Here is a 13,976-nt window from a genome sequence, read left to right on the forward strand (position 1 = left end):
TAGTTTTTTACTATTCATGAAGCTTAATACTCATACTATGACCCCCTAGCATTAAAATTTAATTTCAGTTGTGTTGACATTAGCATATAGAATTTCACTTAGCGCAGGCGTAAAAAACTCATTTTTCTAAGGATTTACATGAGATATGTCTAATGTCTAATCTCTGTAATGCGTAAAGAACATTCTGAGGATGATTAATACTTATAGGATATTTATTTTTAAGTGCCCTAAATATCAAAGTCGAATTTGGGTATTTTTGCCATTTATAATAGCTTTAAAGTGCTTTAGGCTTCAGTAAATGCATACATTTAGGTATAAAACACAAATTTGCAGGTTGTTCCCATTTGGGGTTGCGTTTAATGGCTCAATGAGCCAATGTGCCTGGTGCAGAGGTTTGAGTTTAATATCAGGGTTGAAGGTTTTAACTCCAGCTGGACTTACTGAAATGTTTATCTATTTAATGTTGCTGAAATGAGTACCATTGCATAGGGTAATAGCAAACATCTGTTCTAAAGATGGTATGTTATGTTATTATGTTTTGCGAATTAGTCACAGTAACTGTTTTAATAATCTAAGTATAGAAATAAATTGTAGTCCCTAACAGGAGTAATATATATATCATGTGTTTTAAATAGGGTTGGTTATTGCAGGTTAGAAAGAGTTGGGAAGGTTTTTTGTCTTTTTTCAGCCTTAAGAGTGAGGAAGAGATAGAGGGCTGAGGAGCCCACAAGGCAGATTTTGACCTTAAGGTCAGTAAGGTGGGAGTTAGGAGTAAGTGTAAAATGATGGAGAAATGATTGCTTGGAAAAGCAGAGCCTCAAAGGGTGTTGGCGCACGGGACACGCAGAGTGTCAGTGAAAGAATTTTACTTTTGGAAAGTTAAAAGGGCTTCATGTTGCAAGCTGACTGACAAGATGGTAACAGTTAAGTAATGGATTTTTTTTGTGTCTGTTAATGTGTATCATGTTTTGTCTCCTGATAAAAAGTTATAATTGATGTCTGTTTGTTATGAGAAATGTCTCTATTTTGTGTGTTGTGTATTTTTTCTTTTTGCTTCTGCTCACAGATCATTCATGGATTGTTCTGGGTGATTTTAAGGCTGACAAGACACGTGAGTTTGGTTGGTCGAAAAGAGATGTGTTGTTGCGTAATTTCTTTGAAAAGAAATGTTTGTACATTTTACATATTCTTGCATTTTATCCTTTTATGAATTGTTCCTGCTGGTCCTGTGTGTCAGAAGTGACACACAGTAAGTTGCATTTGACAGCCAAATCCCCCCTACCTGGTGATCTACTGTCAAAAAGGAGGGTAAGGATTTTAAACCTGACACAGTGTTATGCGTCACCGCTCATTTATATATGCTATTGTTTTGTCTATGCTTTTTGTGCTTGATATACAGCGAGTATATCTGATGGCTTGACATGTCCGTTTTGTGCGTTTTTTTGCATGTTTTTTGTTTTAAGTTGCTGCTTATGATACTATTACAAGTTTACCTGTGTTGTGAAGGGATATACATGACGATGTGTATCCTGTACAACAGCTGGGTGAATTTGCGCTAAATTTCACAGATATGATATTTTTTCATCCTGTGAGCAAGACAGACAACACTTCACCAGTGCATGTCAAATTTGGCTATAATGGTATTTGAACAAAAATAAAAAAGATATACAGGAAACAAGGTTTCACCTACAGTCACGTTACTGCCCCCTTTCCTGTAAGGAACAGGCAGCCCTAAAATTATGTATCCTGAATTGAACGTATGGATAAATTATAGATCTCTGACTTTTGTGCATGATGACCTAATTTTTATATTACATTAGTCAGTTTTGTTCTGCTTCCTGAATAGTGTATGGCTTTGTACCATAAAGGAAACAAGGCTTAATTTTTCCCCTGATTGATGTTGCATCGTGCCTAGTAATTGGGGATTGATTTTAGCTGTGCCCTAGTCCCATTTTCCCTTTTCCATATTCCTTTCACCAGTTAGCCTTCTTTTTGTTATTATTGTATTAGGTTCACACTTCCAGATTGCAGTAATGTACTAGGAACACCTATATGTAATCATTGAGAGAAAAAAATGTGTTTACCCCATTAGTCGATGTCACTATGTGTGAGGACATCCATTTAGATAAAATTCTCATATAGTTATCTACCCTTAGATGGTAGAGGATATGCTCTCACATGGAAACCCAATTGAAGAAATTAGAGGCACTGTTTTGCTTATTGCCTTTGTCTTTGTATTCTATGAGAATGACAGTGTGTTCTAGACCAGAATTGTCTCATGGCGTATGGCCACTCCCTCGCAGATTGCAGGCCACCTGCTTGCAATCCTCTTGTTAAAAACAAACTGTTTTTGTACTAAATTGAAAGAAAATAACAAATGTGTCCCATTTCCTACATCACTAGGTTCTGCGGGATTAAGTCATAATAACCTGCGGACCTTTGATGAAAAGCTAATTCCCATCAGTGTCAGCTACAGTCCCAGCACCCAGAAAGCAGTAAGGCTGGACAAGTAATCGCCAGCGCGCAATCAATGGTACCTCCAAAGCATCGAACTTGCTCCATCAGACGGCATTGGACATCACAGAACCAGAATTTCAGTGCAAAAGAGCAAAAGAGAAGGATATCTGTTGCTTTGAAGTTTCAGTTTTCTCACCTGTCATGTGCTGGTAACCTCTGACAGTAGGCAGTCCATTGAACCCCTTGGCCTGAGTTTTGGGCACCCCCCCCTTTTCTTTGCTCCAACAGAAAGGCAGTGCACCAGAGGATCCAAGATTGGAAAAAGGCACTACATTGTGGTACCTATGATTAAATGGAAGAGCAGCTCGAGCATCCTCTGACACTGAAAAGCGAGTGTTGGAGTCTGAAAGTGTTGCTGAGTATGAAAGCCAGTTGCTCTTTCCTGATTAATAGTACTTGGGTCTGCATGAGATGATCTGTGCCCATGATCAATGGAGAGCACACTATCTGTAGTGCCTGCCGCAGAGAAGAGATATTGGTGCACTGCCTCGAGACATTGAGACTTTCAAATGAGCTGTGAGTGTTTGCCAGGAGGGCACTCCAACGGATACTGAAAAACACTATTTTTCATGGGAGGCCTGAATCAAGAGACCCATGCAACAATGGGAGAAGATTTGATGGACGATAGAAGCCTGCCAGAGAGGCTTGAACGGATTCTGGGCATAATTGTTGCACAAAGTGGTTTCCGTGCGATTGCATAAAATGGGTGTTAAGAAACGGATTTTTTGCTGTTTTGCTAGCATTGTTTTAAAGTAGTATTCTGTTTAGTAAAATCAGAATAAAATCCATTCTCTGTGGAAGAGTACCCCCTTTTCACCTCAGAGCATTGATGAGGATCACCACTGTTTCACCTGAACATGAACTGGTTAGGAGATCAGAGTTTACTAATAATTCCTTTGTACAGCTTCTGCATCAACACCAGTTAGTAATGAACACCACTAATTGTTGGGTGTGTGGTCTTATGCCACATACTACAGATAGAGGTATTTCCTATTTGGTTCTGTCATTTAGTTACAATGGGTCTGTATGGGCATATCAGACGATGTTTATTTATGCCAACGAAGTCTATCCCGTGCGTTCCATGAAAGATAACTCGAGTAATAATGCCTTAGTGAAGGGAATAACGGATAATATTGACATCGATTCAGACACAGACTGAGTGATTGCCTATGTAAGTGCAAAAGGAGGGTCTGAGTTTCTGTGAATTCTGAACCCGTGGGTTCCATTTTGTGTATGGCAGCCATTTTGTGATTGCCCTCACATAGGCCCATGATTGTGGCTGAACCAGTCTTTTAAGGACATGTAGACCTTAGCTCGAGTTCATGCTGACTCCTGTTTGACCTGAGTGAACTGACCCTGTTGCCTGAAGCTGACCTTGTTAAACCAGTTCCTGCCCTTTAGCTGATCAAGATTGAGGATCAAAGCACAGGACATTGTAGAGTTTGGTATGCACACACACACCCCTTATACTGCTTCTTATCTGTTTTCTGTTCCTTCTTTTATGGTCTGTTTATGATATGGGTTGTGGTCCTTTTATTATGGGTTTGTCCGGCTTGTGTAAGAAGGAATGTTAGGCATTTTGCATGCTTGCAAAAGCAAGGACTGCCCCTTACTTTTATGCTGAGTTTTGTAACCCTGAGCATATATATAAGGCCTCTGTTCTCTGTATTCCTCAGACTGCCTCATTCAGTTGCTACGGTTTCTGCGTGACGTGGCCTCACTTACTAAATTTATTAAAGATGTCTTTTCATATTTTCAGCTTCTGTGCCAAGTTCTTTTTATTAGTAAGTATTCCCTGAGAATGAAGATTACAGTTCTTCAAAACCATTGACCTTAAATCCGTTTGGGGTTCTAGAAGTTGGCAGGTACAAGGCACCGTGCATGTCTCATCCCAAATCATATGCTGTTTTTAAATTCTACCATCTTTCAAACCACATGCTTTGGATTGGCAACTTCTAAAAAATTAAATACACCTATTGTCCCTGATTTAGAAGAATATTCTGGTTGGAGTAATATTACACAGTTTTCCATTAGGGAATTGCAAACTCTATTGCATAATTCGTCCTTTAACATATCCAGTTTGGACCCGAAAGGTTGGCTGATGTGGCACAGAAGTTCTGATTCATGCCAGCGTCGTTTTCTGTGTTTAGCTGATGGCTTTACACAAGTCAGGCCTGATCCAAGTTTTGATACTGACCATTCTGTCACCACTTATTCAGTAGGCAAATTATGTCAGAATTGGCTGAAACATTCTACCTTGGCTGCGGTTAAACTGCATCTATCCAAGCTGACTGATGATGTAGATTTAAACGATTTCATAAAAGGCCCGGCTAGTGGTAGATCTAAAAGATGGATATATGCGATTTACATTGAAATCTGGAAGACATCACAAATTGAGGCTGCTACACGCCTTAGAGCTATTGATCAAGCTAATTTAGAAAAAGTGCTTGCAGTTGTAGATAATAGTATTAACATGCTTTCTTCCCGCATTTACACGTTAAATAATATTGTGTCTTCTGTTGTTGATATTGTGCAAGATGAAGTGTCTGTGTTATACCATGGTCAAAATCAATTGCGTTCCATTATGCAATTTGCATGGACCCTGCAGACGCTTAAGGCTGGTAAGGTGCCTTGGAATTACATGAACGTGTCCTCTCTCTTTGCCCCTTTTAATTTGACTGACAAGCAGCGCATGCTTTCAATGCGAGATGCATCTTTTTCCATGTTAAACATTGAAAGATTGGAGTCTTTACCGTTCTCTGTGGCAGAAGCCACTGCGGCGACGTGGCTTATCCACGGGTTAATCACATTACCATTTGCTTTGTACAAATTTACAAATTGTATGCGATATATCGCGATAGGCCGATATGAACCTCTGGGTAGTTCGTTTCTCCATGAGGCGTGGTCGCTTCCATTCATTTACAGATGCCTGAAAGACGGGAAAGAAGTTTTTCTTAAAGGGGAGGAGTGCACAGAGACACCAGACCACTCATTAATGTGTAGACACATTCAATTGCACGGTTCTTGTAATCAAGAACGGCCAAATTTAGCCTGTGTTTTGAAAGGTACTCCGGTTCCCGCAATCGTCCCCACTTTCACATTACTGGCAAACGGCAGTTATTTACTTTTAAATAATGAGGATTGTTGTGGGTTAATTAGAGGTGTTGCTTATGTGGTTACAGTGTCTGAGCGAGTGGTTTGCTGCAAAAATGTTTTGTACCCACCCCCGCATGGGAACTCAGATGTTACCATCTGGCCGCGTATCCCAACCTTGACGGCAGAGTTCAATGGTATGAGTAGAATAAGAGCCCTTTTGTCCCAAAAAGAAGTGGCCCTGAGTTCGGCTCGTGAAACATTTGTCCTTCACGTAGCTAACACCGGCACAGAGGTGCAGGCGCTATTGAATACTGACTTGCCATTGCATTTCAGCGAGCTGATTCATTCAATCTTTAATGCCTCCTCCACTTCTGGCCTTGCACACTTTTTTAAAATAGTTAGCAGTGGTCTCGTGACTTCCTTCGAGAAGATATTTGGAGTCATTCCTGCTTTCTTTCATTCTATATTTTTGAGCCTATTTGGTGGTTTTCCTGTTTTGCTGACGCTGGCTGCAGGCGTTCTGGTGATATTTTGTTTTATTAAAAATGGATGCCCATCCTGTGTTACACGCCGCACAGCCCCACCTGGCACTGTTTCGCAACAGGATGCTTGAATACTATGGCACGCTGCCGCTTGCGACCTTAAGCGCGGCATATGGATTATCGTTTCGATTTTCCTATTTCACATGTGTCCAGCCTGTGTTTCATTGCATGAGCTGCGATTTCGACTGGGCCCTTGATTTGTGTCTCTGCAAGACGGTATCTCCTGACGTCGATTTTAATCATCTGATGAGTCCCATAGTTATTCACGAGTTGGTTTGTTCTGGCGAAAGGATTATGGCCTTGGCAGCGATGCATGGACTAATGGGTCATTGGAACATACTCGCAGCAGCACAAGATTTCTTGGCACAGAGCTATATTGAGAACCCGCCGAGTTGTCCTCTGATGATGCTAGAGGCTCCGGTGCTGGAGGAACACGTATGTTCTTTCCCACTATTAAATTGGATGGCTGAACTGTTTTCGGATTATGACAGTGACTTCATGCTGGAGGCTGTTGCTGCATATTTTGCATATTCAGTCCTGTCCTAAAGGCTTTTGAAGCTTTTGATAATAACCCGTTCTTAATTACAATATTTTTTTTTTGAAAATTGTGCGTACATTTTTTCACAACCCAGACCTATTGACTTGAGTAAAAGTGAACAATGGATTAGCAAGTTGAAATTTTTAAATTGACTTGTGAAATGTTTTTTTCACCCGATTTTGAAATTTGGCCTAGCTCATCGTTCTTGAACTCTGCTTTCATGATGTGCCCCTAATCTTATCTTATCTTATCTTATCCGTGCTCGGATCATGGGGGGATGTCATATAGTTACTGCTTACCTATATACCGTGTTAAGTTAGCATGAGCTTATTAAATGTTTAAACGCCATTTTACCTTTTGCTGCTTCTGCACACGACACATAATTGTTGTTTTAGCTTTCAACCTAGAAGAGCGTTGGGATTTACATGAGAATAATATGTTATTGCTCTGATATCAGCTTTGCTTGGTAAACTATGTCTGCACAGTGAGTGCTGAAGCCTTCAAGGATAACTCGACACAGTGTTGTTGTGAGGTCTGATCTTCGCACCTTCCTAGACATAACATAAATGCAGATGCTGCCAAAATCTGGCTTTACGCGCGTTTTATATTGCTTTGTTTAGAGCACACGTTAGACACTTGATGGTGCTTCGCATGCAGAGAGCTGGTGGAAGATGATGTGATCCTCTGCCACTGAGATCTTGAGGTATGGGGCCACCCTGCTAAAACCCAAAATAGACCTTCTTAGTTTTAATATAATATGCTAGATAGGGAGGGTGAGAATTAGGTGTTGTTAAACCTTATTCATTTCATCATTTTATCATGTTGTCACCTTTTGCCTTTTATGGACTAGTAACTATGCTGAAAACTTTGCTTCTTATAATATGTTTGCTTGTATTATCTAAGATACTGCGTTTGAGAACACTGCATTAGTAAATAAATATTTTAAATCTGCACGCGTCCTCATTTACTCCACGTTCTGGTTTGAATTGATTGTATAACGAAAGAGTGTTCATGTGTTCCACGATACCTGAGGTATTCTAAGTTCATGTTCTGGTTTGTCTAAACATTGGGAGTTTGTAATGACCAATGAGACACTGTAGCTAGCTCGGTAAGGGGATTTTGGGTACTGAGGTGAGTTTTGGCACACCCTAATTCACTGAGGTTCCAGGTCTCTATGCACAGTTCTGTAGGAGAACAGGATCCCTGCTACAGTCCTAGGGGATGTTTAACGACCAAACATTGCTACCGCCCCTAACTTAACAATTACACCAACAAAAAGTAGCAATGGGTCAGAAAAAAGGCAAGCAACTAACTATGTATCTGTGCAAGAGAAGTGATCTCAACTAATAATATGAACTAGTGAAATCACGCCTAGGGTATTCCTTCTATCTCAAAAAAATTCCCATCAGTCATCGACCAAAACCGCCCTTCATCATCTGGGACCCTTCACACCATGAAGGTAAAATTGAAACCCCACAGCAGATTGGCAGATGTATAAGCCTAATCTGGCCTGTGAGGCCCAGTGATTGTTATGGTGTATGAGGGTATAAGGTGACAACTGTAAAGCAGTACAACAAACGTGGAGAAATCAATAAGTGAAAAAGTGTGTATTCAACAGATAAAATTGGATAGTGAAGGGGTAAAAGGCTTTAATGTGCACCTCTTCACTCCCAAACCAATAAAAGAGTGCGAAGATAGTAGTGTAAACAAATAACTACTATTGAGTGTGTTAGGTTAACATGTTTCTGCAGACTAGACGGAGCCAAAGGGTATCCTGCTGCTTCATCAGAACCATTAACGCTACTGCTCAGTAACAAATATAAAAGGTTGTTTATCACCTGAGTGTTATTTTCATCATCCTTCTCCTGACTTCATGGTCCAAAGTGCGCCAATTTGACCAAGGAACATGCAAACAGATCCATAGAAAGAAAAACACACAACAATTAGTCATGGTTGGATTACTGGATCCAAAAACTCAAGAACCAGCAATCTAGCTTAAAGTAGATCATATGTCTACCTTGAGTCAATTAAGACACATATACTCATCATGTATAGAGTGTACTGTCTCACTCACCTATGTGGCAGGAGAGAAAAACTCCACCTCACCTGGCCCCAGCTCAGGTAATGGGAGCACCGCTCTGGTGGACAAATAAAAAGAAGAAGGGGTTTTAGTATGGGACGTCAAAGTTGCCAAATTCACACAACCGCTCATGGTACCAAATAGTGCGGGGACTAATTTCCATAGATCTTTTGTTGGTACCAAGTTTACGTCAATGCTCATATCTAGAAATCCTCCTGACCCTTGGCAGTCAGAGAGTGATCTTAATCAATGTAAGCAAATGCCTCAGGTGCCTGTTTAGTTCGCCACGTGTTTTGTCAAATGGAAAGCTGCATCCATATATTTTTTGTCCACTCTCTTGAGTGTATAGTTTAGACTGAACCTACCCCCGTTAGTACATATTTGGTAAGTTCTGTTTTAATGGACGCTGATATTACCGTCAGGCAGCCGGACCCCAGACCACGTTTCTGTACACACTATAGCCGTAGGCACCAACAAACTGCCAAAAGTTCCGAACATATGTCACTTACTTAGACTCAAGTGCCCCTTACATATACTCGCTGCCCGCTCTTCTGGAGTGTAAATATTCCAGCAAGCATACCGTCATTAGAGCGCGTTTAAGTTTGTCTGCTGCTGCCGGCTCGTCCATCCAGCTGCACAGCGCTGCTGCCTGCGATTTAACCCACACACAGGAAACCGGCACTCAGAGCCCCCAGCGGACCCACAACATGCCTCGGCCTGTACTCACCTTCCCGTCGGTACCCCAGACGTCCTTCTGGGCTGTCTTTGGGGAGGTACCGACGCGGTACAATATCGGGCATTTTAAGCTCATTTGCTGCATGGACGTCAGGACCGGGTCGCGTCTTACGCGTCATTGGCCTGCGTCGTACTAGGGCTTCTGGGTCATGTAGTCCCCTACGTCATTAGCCTTGTGTAAACACCACTTCTTGGTCGTGTGTACTGCAATGTTCTTGTATATGAAGCCTTATATATTTAACATGATTAATTTGGCTTCCTTCTGCTACCAGAATAAAAACAAGGGGGATTTATCTATTGTTACACTATTGGTGCAAAAACTGCAAAGCCCGCCTGCTTTTTCTCTTTGGATTGAACAACTTTATTCGGCAACGTAGGTATACAGCAGCTAGACTTGTGTATTAAGCGGGAGAATGAACGGTATACTCTCCTTTTATCCGAAACTATAAACTAAGTCCACACCAACCTCAATCAGCATCCTCACCCATATGCCACAGGATTTTCTTTGTGCATTGTGTAACAGGCGTTTCTACATACGTTGATGCACAGGGCCACTCATTCATGACACATCATTATACTATTCCTTAACTGTTTGTGCCAAAAGAAATAATAAATAAGAGGGCGGAGGTATGTAATGCGATATTCTACTTCTAGGACTCGTATATATTCATGGTCACTTAATGACCTTAACAAAGTCTTTCCGGGCATATGCAGGGCAGAAGATCAAAATCTGAAAAAAGGGTGAAATACCCAAGAATGTCAAAATAAAAGCTTATATGCTTATCTGTACGTAATTTCACAACGACATCCATGGAATATCTTCGTTCAACCCGTTTTTGTCTGAATTTAGCCTATACACCCATTTCTGCTGTCTTTTGAAGAGAAAGCTGCTGACGTCAGTTACGTGGGCAGGGATCAGTGGTTGTTCGATTACTGTCCATCTCAGATCTGTGGGCAGATGTCCTACCTCTATGAAATGGTTGATCAGTCTGGAAGCTTGTTTGCAGCATCTAATTGGACTTTTATGCTCAGAAATACGCACTTTTACTTTGCACGTGGTCATCCCCACGTATTTCTTGTTGCAGGGACAGGTGATTAAATAAACAAGGTTCTGACTGTTACAATTAGTGAACCGTCATTGTTCCCACGGGCGATTAGTGCCAATGTCGATGCTGGATGTTTTAGATGTTTAGGGGCAGGCTGCACAGCTGCCACAGGGATGATGACCTGTGATGGCTGGCATATCCCAGACTGTACCTACTGCTCGGGGATGTTTCCCTTGGTTTTGTATGGACCAATTGGTCCTTCAAGTTTAAAGTTTAAATGCGAACAATGGAGGTGGCAGTGTGTCCGTTCCAGTATTGAGGATCGCCCAGTGTTTCTTGATGATTTTTTTAATCTGGTTCGACTGAGGACAGAACGTGTTTACACACGTGATCCTATCCTGTTACTGCTTCGGAGGTAGTAGTTCAAGCAGGCTCTCCCTGTTGTTTTTAGAGGCTCTTTTCTTAGAACTACGGATCAGCCGTTTAGGATACTTTTTCTCAGCCAAGTTTACTTCAAGAGTCTTAGCATGGTTCTCAAAGGCAGATTTAGTTGAACAATTCCGCTGAATACGCAAGAATTGCCCATAGGGCAAGTTATCCCGCAGTGCTTTCGTGTGGCAACTTTCATAGCTCAGTAAGGATTTTCTGGCCATAGGCTTACGGTATAGCTCTGATTGTAAGCCAGTAGATGTCGACGTGATCAGCAAGTCCAGAAACGCTAACTGCTGTTTATTATATTCGATGGTAAATTTCAAAAACTGATTTCTCCCATTCAGCCATGCATGGAAGTTCTTTAAATCCTCAACTGTCCCTCGCCATACCACTAGCACGTCATCTATATAACGTTTCCAGAGGCGCAGGCACCCAAGGTAGGGATTGATGTCAGTGAGGATATGATCTTGTTCAAACCTGTGTACGTACAGATTAGCGAGACTAGGGGCAAAAACGATGCCCATGCTAGTCCCGCTAATCTGCAAGTAGACAGAGTCCTCATACTGGAAAAAGTTTTCCGTCATAGCCAGCGTTGCCAACGTCATAATTAATCTGACTGGTGTGATTGAATCAAGATCCCTGGCCAAAAGGAGACCTTCCACTACTTCTAATGTTTCGGTCTGGGGTATGGACGTGTATAGACTCTCTACGTCAAAAATACAAGTAGATCTAGGTCTCTGTCATACTCAATATCTGGTAGGATCCTGAGCACATCTTTCGTGTCTTTCAAAAAAGTCGGCATCTCCCTCACCATTGGTTTGAGGAAGAAATCGACGAAAGTTGACAGAGGTTCTAACAATGATCCTATGCCCAATATATTGGGGCGTCCTGGGGGTGGCCGTTGTGTTTTATGTACTTTAGGCAGTACGTAGAAATATGGCATTACTGGGTTCACTGCGCACAGGTATTGGGCCTCCTTCGCGGTAAGCCATCCCTCAGCCAGAGCCTCCTACACAATATGCCCAATCACAGTTGAAAGCCTCTCTGTGGGATCAGTTGTCAATTTTCGGTAGGACTTCGTATCATTGAGTTGTCGTAGACATTCGTCGCGATAGGACTATAGCTCCGCCTTTATCCGCGGGTTTGACAACCACCGATTCATTATTAGCCAGGCCTCTCAGAGCCTCCTGTTCTCTTTTGCACAGATTAACAAAGGGCTTCTGATGTTGAAATAGTTCTCTCAAGTCATAGTCTACTGCTTCCTCGAAGGCCAAAACCTTAGCTGGAAGTCCTACAGTGTTGGGGTTAAAAGTAGACGGTCCCTTAAGACCTGTGTTGTCATCAGTAGTCAGAGTATCTGCGATTTCTCCATTCTTATTGAAGAACAAAAAGTGCAGCCGAATCTTACGGAAGAACTTGCCCATCTCTATCTGTGTGAGAAATGGGTCCCCGGTGTTGGTAGTAACAAACCCTAGTCCTTTGTTTAGGACCTGTTCCTCAGTGTCAGTCAGCACATGGGAGCTCAAGTTGATTACGAGGCTGACCCTGCTGATGTCCCTGCTTGCTCCTGGGGGATCTTCTTCCCATTCCTCAGGTCCATCGTTTGTGGAGGGAGATTCCACTGGACCTGGCCCTGGTGCTGTGTCCGCCGCCGTCCCCTCGTCCTCCCTCGGCCAAACCCTAAAAAAGGCTGTTGGTTATAGTCTGGGTAGAGCTGCTGTGGACCATAGGGCCCTGCTGATGGAGGGTAGGCTCGGACTCTAGGTCCCCAGGGGGTCGGTTGCCACCAAGGTGGAAACGACGGTTGGCCAAAGCTCTGGCTGAAACCTCTCCAGTTTTTCATGTTTCCCTTCCCTCTGTATCTATTTTGTGCATTACCAGGGTTGGATAAATCTGAGTCGCTTGACCCGTCCTCTGAGCTGGAGGTCCCGTATGTTGAACCTCCCTTCCGCCCGTTTTTGTTAAATGTGAGGTTCTTTAATTTTGACTCCATCTTACATTTGTCTTCAATTTGTGTTGTCTTTACACAGACTGCTCTATTCATGAAGTATTTCTGCCCTTTGGACTGCAACGTGTAGAAAACCCCCCTCTGTCCTTGTTTTGAAAGCAATCTCAGACACTAGCTGGCCTAACTGCATACAGACATGTTCTGCCATTACTGATTGACCTATAAGTGCTGTAGTTGATTGACTTATGGGTTGGGCAGAAACACGACGTAAGGGGGACAATCTGGTTACATGATGTTTTTCTATTGGCTAATATTTTGCAGATCTTGTATGTCCATATTAGGTATTTTGTATGCTTGCAGAAGCTAGGACTGCCCCTTTCGTTTATGCTGAGTTTGTAAATCCTAAGCATATAAAAGACCTCTGTGTTCTGTATTCTTTAGACGGCCTCATTCAGGTGCTAAAGGCTCCTGTGCGACATAGTCTCACTTATTAAGTTTAATAAAGATGTCTTTTAATATTTCAGCTTCTGTGCCAAGTTCTTTTGTATTAGTGAGACCCCTGAGAATGAAGATTTCAGTTCTTCAGATGGCGCGGCCAACGCGGGCTTCATCAGAGAAGTGACTTTCTGTGGGAGTGATCTTGTCAGGAGACAGAAAGCTACTGAGGAGGACAAGAAAGGATTCTACTAAGAAGGTACTCTGTGCACAGGGATTCTGGGGATTCTTCGTCTCTGCAGCCCAGTGTATTTCTGCTCTTCCCGATTTTGATGCTCCACATGATGTCACTCCTGACTGAGAACCTTTTTGGCGTGAGTATTAAAAAAAAACAAAGAGACCGTTAGGTCATTTAGAACTTGACAGTTAGAATTTGGATAACCTTTTGATTAGTAGAAGTAAGAGTTAAGTATAAGTGGGTCGCTCCTAGTCCTTTGCTCCTGGTTTTTCTTGGTCCTTAGTTTGGTTTTTAGTTTGTTTGGTCCTTAGTTTTTATTTGAAGATTGCAATTTTCAAAAACCGAGGGTCTTGTATATTTACGAGTGTA

The sequence above is a fragment of the Lissotriton helveticus genome, chromosome 3_1, assembly GCF_964261635.1.
Source record: "Lissotriton helveticus chromosome 3_1, aLisHel1.1, whole genome shotgun sequence".
Lineage (NCBI taxonomy): Eukaryota > Metazoa > Chordata > Amphibia > Caudata > Salamandridae > Lissotriton > Lissotriton helveticus.